This window comes from Sinohyriopsis cumingii, chromosome 12, assembly GCF_028554795.1.
Source record: "Sinohyriopsis cumingii isolate HCF-2022 chromosome 12, ASM2855479v2, whole genome shotgun sequence".
NCBI lineage: Eukaryota > Metazoa > Mollusca > Bivalvia > Unionida > Unionidae > Sinohyriopsis > Sinohyriopsis cumingii.
Genome location: NC_142972.1, coordinates 30,409,046 through 30,418,336, shown reverse-complemented (window position 1 = coordinate 30,418,336; position 9,291 = coordinate 30,409,046).

The window sequence follows — 9,291 nt, the reverse complement described above, 5'->3', positions numbered from 1 at the left end:
GTCTCCCTCTTGCCGAAAATGTCAGCACCATATATATTTTGCAAGTAATGTAATGGGTATAATAACACACACACACACACACACACACACACACACACTTTTTTGGGAGTGGGGGGGGGGGCAACGGACAGATGCCCCCATTTCCCAAAAAAAATAAAAAGTATTTTATATTTGTGTATTTCCCCCTCAGATGTGTTCTACGTTTTATTAAAACAAAATTTTATATAAAAAATTTAGTTTTTAGAATTTTTGATGGGGTATTTATGTTTCCATAGTGTTATCTAAAGGGTTGTTCGTCCGAGTCTGGTTTCCCTCACCTTGCTCGAATTTCATTCCCTTGAAATGTTTTGTAACCTTTGCTATATGTCGCCTAGGTCTCAGTGTTTGCTATATGTAATGGTGTTATATTGTGTGTATGCTATATTTTCTTTATGTTTGAGACAGCAAGTATAGATCAAATATCTTTCCCAGTTGTATTTCTTCCTTTATGATGTTATATTGTATCTTTTAATTTGTTTTATGGTTTTCTAATTTTGACGATGGAATGGTGTACTATTTAGACTTTGTTTAAAAAAAATAATTTCCTATTTTATTATTCGAGTGATAATATGTGTCGTTCCTCATAATAGTCTTTAAAGATGTTGATAGGTAGGTTACGCTCGATCCAAGGTTCACGCTTCTTTATTCTCTATGTGTTTTTCCTGGGTCGCGTTAGGCCTCCTTTATTTAGTTTATCTGATTATGCTTTATTGAAAGATCCAAACGTATTTATGAGACCACATTATTCTATAGTGGTCAACCATGCAGTGCGGGAGAAGTTAGTAGGGTTTTAAACTAAGTGTTATACAGTATGTATTTGTGTCTTTATTTTGTCTGTTTATGTTCTACATTGGGTGTTTTCAAAGACTCATGATGGGCCTATGCACTTCACTGAGCCCTGTGACTTAGCCCCATGATGTCATCGCCATTTACTTCCCCCTTATATTTTCCCTGTATCCCTTCCTATATATGTCTTTAGAATTTTCTTTCAGAGAAAGAAGAAAAAAAATTAAATTACAAAATTCTTTTATTTTTTTCTTTCTTCCTTTCTTCCCTTTTCTCTTTTAAAAAAAAAAGTTATATGGGTTTCTTTGAAATATTTGAAATAGAATTTGAAATTTTCTTTGAAATATGGCTGTTGTGGGGTGCGAGGAGGGGGTATGGGTATGGCATCAGCTCGCAATTGCGCTACGCGACCCTTCGGTCTGTAATACCTATTCCTCCCTCCCCCTCTCTCCCCCAATTCCAACATCAATTGCGTTATATCAACCTGACGGTAAGTATCTATTCGTCGTAAGACGTACTGAGTTCTTGTTGTGGTTAATATTCTTATTTTTACCACGTATCTTATTTAAAAATCTTTATCACCTGTCCACAGGATATCATCGTAGTTACTATATAGTCTATACATTTTAGAACGATTTTGTTTTCGTATTCTAAATCTATGAATAAAATGTTATTTTTGTTATACTTATATTTTTTGCAAATTTTCATTATTAACTTTATCCTATTATGTTTAGATTTATCACATTGGACAATCGTATGTAGTTTGGTGAAGTTCGCTGTTTTACATAAAGGGCATTTCGGCATTATCCTCAGCATACGATGTTTGATTGTTTCTTCGCCTGTTAGCCAGGTGTTGTGCAGGTATTTAAAAATTATACTTTGTGTTTTGACAGATCTTATTTTCCCCAATTTTTCCAATTTTTGTCCAATTTACCCCCTCAGTTGTCCTGCTCTACTCTACATTTTATATTTTTGGTTACCTCCTCCCTAATCCAAGCGTGACTTTTACTTATTAAATTTTGCATAAATCTGTTTTGTCTCTATATTTTAAAATCAGTTCTCATATGTTTGCGTGGCACTTCGATTTTTTTATATTAATTTGTTATTTTTGTATATCTCTGGTCGGTTTCTCAAGGTGAAGCCGAACCAGTAGATGTACGGTGCTTCTCACGCTGTAGCCGGGTCTGAGTGCATTTTTTTTTAATCTATTGATTATGTTAGTTAATTATAGTAGTAGAGGGCTCGGCAACCCCAAGCCCCCTCTACTTTTGGCCCTATATAATGTCTCTTTTTTTACATGATGCATTTTATGATTCCATATATAATCTATTATTTCGTTGTCTGTTTTGTTTAAAATTGTATTATCCATATCTATGGATTTAATTATGTAGTTAATATTTGAGTATAAATAAGTCTTGGCCACTTGGGCCCGCTCCATGATAGGTAATGGCGCCATGGCCAGATTTTCACATTTTCTCTTATTTTATTGATAATATGTTCATAATTTTCTACAGCTTCTTTTTTATTACCAAAGTAAACCCCTAGAGCCTTTACAGTGTCTCTCAGTAAGTGTGTGTGTGTGTGTGTGGGGGCGATAATCCAGGGTGGTTGCCCCTCCAGTTAACTATTTTTAAGATTTCGTGCTTGTTGTGGTTTATTTTGGAACCCGACGCTTATAGCATTTCCCCTCTCTTATAAAGATGTTGCAATCATATGCATGTTAGAGCATTTTTTAATTCTTTTTTAGGTTTGGTATTTGTATGCCTTGTATAATCAGGGGCGGATTAAGGCTCACTGGTGCCCTAAGCACTGACAAATCTTGGCGCGCCCCTCTTTTCCACGTACACCTGAGAAGATAACCCTAGGGTGTACCATGATCAAGAAACAGAACATCATGATCAATTTGCACTAGTTGTATCAGTTTTTTTTACAAATCTTCATTCTTTTTTCTTTCTTTCTTTTCACCCTTTTCTCAACTTTGTGGTGCCCCCTTTGGCCCTGGTGTCCTATGCACGTGCTTAGTCTGCTTAATGGTTAATACGCCCCTGCTTGCACATCTGGGTTGTTTCTTATCGTGTGACGTAGGATTTATATTGCCATTACGTATTCTAGCATTGATAGTGGACATCCTTGTATCACTGATCGTTGTATTTCAAATTCTTTCGTGCATTTCCCGTTTAATTATCCCAGTGTGTAGGATTTTGGTCCATTTTGGAAATTGGGTCCGAAACCAAATTTTTTAAAAACATTCTTTATACAGTTTTGTTCAAATCAGTCGAAAGCTTTCTCCTGGTCGAAGAGTACCATAGCACTCATCATACCAGTTTCATTTATGTAGTTAATTATAGTTTTAATGTTTAAAATATTGTTTTGTATATCCCTCCCCCACAAGTTTGATTTACATTAATTATCTTGTTTATCCTACCCTTTACTGTATTTGTTAAAATCCTACTTAAAATCTTATAGTCCGTGTTTAAAAGTGATATAGGCCTCCAGTTTTTAATCTCGTCTCTATTCCCTTTCCCTTTGTATATAATTGTGATAACTCCCTCCCTCATAGATTTAGTCATTTTATTTTTACTTAAAACTATATTATTATACAAAGCGTTTAAGATCGGCGTCAGTTCACCGTGGAACTTTTGGTAGAATTCCACGATGAGTCCATCTTTCCCTGGTGACTTTTGTGAGTGTTGATATACTTTTTGTGATTTCTTCATCTGAGATGACATCATCACATTGGTCTCTATGTACTGCTGATGTCATCTCACAGTCGACATTTTTTAAGTAGCTGTCGATTGTGCTGAAGTATATGTTCTGTGTGGTGTGTGGTGTATAGTTCTTTATAATATTTGGAAATATTATTTAGGATATCTTCTTTTACAGTATGGGTTACATTGTTTATTTTGATATTGTTTAAAATTGTATCACCCCCTTTTCTAAATTCTTCTCGCTTATATACGTTTTTTGCCTCGTTGTAGATCTCTGTAAATTTTCCCGCCCTTATTATTCTCCCCTGATTTTCGTCTTCTTCAACGATTTTAATTTTGTCTGTCAATCGTTTTTTTTTTCTTTCTCCATCGTCGTTTGTTGTTTTGCTTAGTTCTAATTTGAGTTCGTGTTTGTCTTTTTTTTCTGGGGTTTTTCCGCCCTCTATTTGAGTACTGAATATTTATTCCTTTTATTTTGTTTTTTAAAACATCCCAATCAATTATTATATTAATATTTTCTTCATTTTTGACGGTTTCAATTTCTTTTTTTAATTATTATTTCGACATATTCTTTGTCATTTAAAATCTTATTATTTAGTTTCCATAGTCCTGACCCACATTTTTCTATTTTTTTCATTTTTAGGTCAATAGTGAGCATGAAATGGTCTGATAGCTTTTGGTTGGTTATTGCAGTATTAATATATATTAATGGATCATAAAAATTTCCGTAAAATTTATCAATCCTGCTAGACTGGTTTAATTTATAGTTACCCAGTTGAAATCTCCCCCTATGATTAGATTTTCCATCGAATATTGTTGTAGGTAGGTGTATAAGTTTTCTTTAAAATTAGTTTCTTATTTCTATTAGCTGGCATGTACACATTTATAATATGCCAATTAAACATTTTAACACGTAGCAACCGTCCCTTAAAAAATTCCCCCCTCCTCAAACCTTTCCCAGCTTTTTAAAAATATTATTGTTGCAACCAACTCTAATATCATTATTTGCAAAATTGTTGCATATCTTTATTGCGTTAAGTTTGTCTTCTACTAAAATTTCGAACTCTGGCTTAATTCTATAGTGTGTTTCTTGTATCATTATTACACCAAAGTTTGTTTCTTTGGCTACTTTGTCTGCTTTCGCTTTGTCTATCCCATTGCTGTTGATAGTAGCGATCCGGAAATTTGTTTCTTCCATTTTTGCTTTACTCCCAGGTGCCGCATCACTTTTATATAGAATTTAATTGTATATATTTCAGTTAAAGTTATTATATTCCATTTGTTTTTGTACACACACACCAGCACGCTCGACAAAGAGCGCTTGAGTAATATACAGTTTGATACATCCTACATGGTAGTGGGCAGGATTACATATATAGGTCGTTATCCTTCTCGACCGAAGTAGTAACATTGTTCCAATGCTAACACTCGACGTCCTCGATTTGTGCTTCATCGTATTTGCAGTCTATACACTTAAAGTTACAATGGAAAAGTGTACATGAACATATTTATACCATAGACAGAGCCTTGAAGTACTACTTTTTTCGGTCTAAAACTGTCCCAAAAAAAAAAGAAAAAAAACCCAGCATGTAATAGTTCCTTTCGATACAGTTGCACAGAGCATTTGACGTTCATTTTGATGTCAATATATATTGATATCGATTAAGTGCGATTTGTTTTCAAAGCTGCTTTATTGCTGGTAATGCTTCTGTTTTCAAGTTCGATATATAATATACCCATGGAGCAGTAGTAATACAGAAATCAGAACAACAACCATCATCATCATCATCGGGAGTATTATTATCGTATATGTTGGTCACATCGATGATCATTAATAAAAAGCGGTTGAAATATGAACAATATTCCATCTCTTCAAATAGCAAATAACTAAGCAAAGTGTGTGTGTGTGTGTGTGTGTGTGTGTGTGTGTAATTTTTAACGTAGCTTTAAAAAAAAATGCAATCATATCGCTACCATGTCTGCATTGTGACAGTTTATAATGATGTCTAGCAATGTGGCATCATGCCACAAACATACAGCATTTTGTCCCACCCAGTCACATTATCCTCACACCAATATCTTAATGATGGGCGCCAAAAGAGGCAGCTGCTAGTACCATTTTTATGTCTTTAGTGTGATTCGGCAGGGGTTTGAATCCGCGACCTCTCGCATCCAAGGCGGACGCTCTGTACAGACACTGCACCACCTGAGCGATCGCTTAGCAAAGAATGTACGATACTGTTTCCTGTTGTTCATAACAACTCGACCTGGAGACCCACCTGACGGAAAATGAAAGCGCATTATAACGTTATAATATACGAATCCGGAATTTTTTTTGATTATTATAATTTTCAAGAAAGTTAGTGCCTTTTAGCATTTGACAAAGTGTGCTTGCAGTTGCATACTAAGGGGAGGGGGAGTTTACAACATACTTCGATGCTGACTACTGATTTGAAGCATAAAATTAAAACTAAACAACAGCATAACATGTTTATATATCTTATTAAATACGTCTTCATTTGTCTTTCCGTGCGCCAAAATGCCTTCCTACACGAACATGTTCCATATAGGTAAATAAGTTGTACCAATCGTAAACAACCACCGATTTCGACATATATGATATCAATTTATAGGTTTCTCATCAGTTTAAATCGATCTGTGCAAAAAAAAAAAAAAAAAAAAATTATTAAAAAAAATGTGTGAAAATGAATAATAAAAAAGTTGCTATTTGCGACTCATTGTCGCTTGCGACTTTACCGATCTTCGTATCCTTGATGCTTCCATCCTTCCCGTTTAGGGATGGTAGCACCTACTTGGATGCTAATACTATAGATTTGAAGCATATAATTAAAGCTGTACAACAGTAAATAATATGTTTATGTATCTTCTTATTAAGTACGTCTTCATAATGTATGTTCGTGCGCCCAATGCCTTCCTCTACGAACGGTTTCGATATACACGAATAAGTCATACCAATAGTAAATAAACACCGATTTTGACAAATTTCATATTAATATATAGGTTTCTCATCTGTCTAACTCGATCTGTGCCAACAGACATGTGTGAACATGCAGAATACAAAAAAGTGTACTTTTTACTGAATATTGGGTTCGACTTTACTGATCTTCATATCCTTGCTACATTCATATACCGTTCCCGTTCTGCGATGGTAGCACATACGTCCATGCTAATACTATAGATCTGAAGCATAGAATTAAAGCTGTACATAATTATAAAATATGTGTATGTATCTTATTAAGCACGTCTTTATCTGTCTTTCCGTGTGCCTACATCTGACCTATACGAAAGTTTTCCATATGGGCGAATAAGTCATACCAATCGCAAAGAACGATTTTGACACGTTTGATATCAGTTGATAAATTTTTATCAGTCTAAATAGATCTGTGCCAATATAAATGGGTGAAAATGCAAAATAGAAAAGTTGGTATTTTTCACTCAGTATCGCTTGCAACGTTACCGATCATCGTGTCCTTGCTACGTCCATCTGCCATTCCCGTTTTGCGATCGTATCACATTTTTTCGATGCTAATTCTATAAACCTGACACATATAATAAAAGCTGTTCAACGGTAAATAATGTGTATGCGTCTTATGAAGTACGTCTTCATTTGTACGTCCTTGCGTTTAGTGCCTTCCTAACCGAATATTTTCCATATAGGCGAATAAGTCATACCAATCGCAAACAACCAACGATGTTGACAAGTTTGATATCAATTGATACGTTTCTCATGATTCTAAGTCGATCTCTGCCAATAGACATGTGTGAAAATGCAAAATAAAAAAGATTGTTCTTTTTACTGAATATCGGGTGCGACATTACCGATCTTCATATCCTTGGTACGTGAAACTACCATTGCCGTTTTGCGATTGTACCACATATTTCGATACTAATACTACAAATTTGAAGAATATAATTAAAGCTGTACAACAGTAAATAATATGTGTGTGTATCTTATTAAGTACGTCTTCATTTGTCTGTCTTTTCTCCTAATGTCTTCTATACGATCGTTTAACAAACAGGTGAATAAGTCATTACAATAGTAATAAACACCGATTTAGCAAAATTTGATATCAATTGTTAGGTTTCTCGTCAGTCTAAATCGATATGTGCCAACAGAAATGTGTGAAAATGAAAATAAAATAGTTTGTATTTTTGACTCGATATCGGTTGCGACTTATACGTGCCTCTACCATTGCAGTTTGCCACGGTACCACATATTTCAATTTTAATATTATAGATCTCAAACATATAAGGAAAGCTATACAACAATATATAATATGTGTATGCATCTTATAAAGTACATCTTTGTGTGTCTGTATGTCCGCTCAATGTCTTCCTCAATGAGCGTTTTCCATATAGGCAAATAAGTTATAACATTAGTAATTTTTTAAAAACGCGATTTAGACGAATTTGATATCAATTGATAGGTTTCTCATCAGTCTAAATTGATCTGTGAAATATATAAATGTGTGAAAATGCAAGTAAAAAAGTTGATATTTTTTACTTGGTGTCGCTTGCGATATTACGGATCATCAACGGATCATCATATTCTATATTCTACCTATGTGCCTCTACCCTTGCCGCTTTGAGATGGTACCATATAATTCGATGATAATCATTTGAATGTTAGTGCTCCTAGATCTTTACAACACGAACGTTTATCTTAGAGTCGAATAAGTCATACCAATCGTAAGCACACACAGATTTTGACAAATCTGGTATTATTTGGTAGGTTTCTCATCAGTCTAAATTGATCTATGCCTACAGAAATGTGTGAAAATGCAACCTAGAAAAGTTTATATATTTTACCCAGTATCCTTTGCGACTTTACCATTACCAATCTTCATATCCTTGTTACGTGCCTCTAGTATTGCTGTTTTGCGATGGTATCACATACCTCGATGCTGATACTAGTGATATGAAGCATATACTTAAGCAATAAAACAGTAAAAATTATGTGTATGTATCTTATTAAGTACATCTTCATTTCTCTGTCCGTGCGCCTATATCCTTGCAACATGATCGTTTTCTATAAGGCTAAATATGTCATGTTAATCGTAAAAAAAGCTACAAAGATTTGGACCTATTTGATATCCAGTCATTGGTTTCTCATTAGTCTAAAACGACCCGTGTCAATATAAATGTGTGAAAATGCTACCTTGAAAGTTGCCTTTTTTGTCTCGGTATTGCTTGCGACTTACCGATCTTCATATCTTTGCTACCCGCTTCTACCCTTGCCGTTTTTTGATGGTTTGTATATAACCAAATAAGTCATGCCAATTGTAAAGAACCACCGATGTTAACACATTTGATATTAGTTTATAGGTTTCTCATCCTCCAAATCTTTCTGTTTTTAAGAAACGTTTTTCTAATTCAACTAACGGGTCATCACGCTAAAATTACGCTACTGACAAATGTCACCTTAATATCCTACATACTAAACTTAGACAAGCAGGTAGTCTCCTGAAATCCGACCTTTACATGGTGAATTTAGTTAACTCTTTCACGTGTGCATGTGCTTATGATAATGAAGAAGTTGAACACTTTGTCTATTGCCCCTTACCTAATGCCAAAGATCCCAGCTCTTTCGCTCTACCTTTCAATACACTTCTTGGTTAAGTCTAGATTTATCATTGAAAAGTGACGTGACTACTCACCTACAATAAGATGTCTTTCTGCTTGTGTGATGACCCGTTAGTTAAATTAGAGAAACGTTTCTTAAAAATAGAAAGATTTG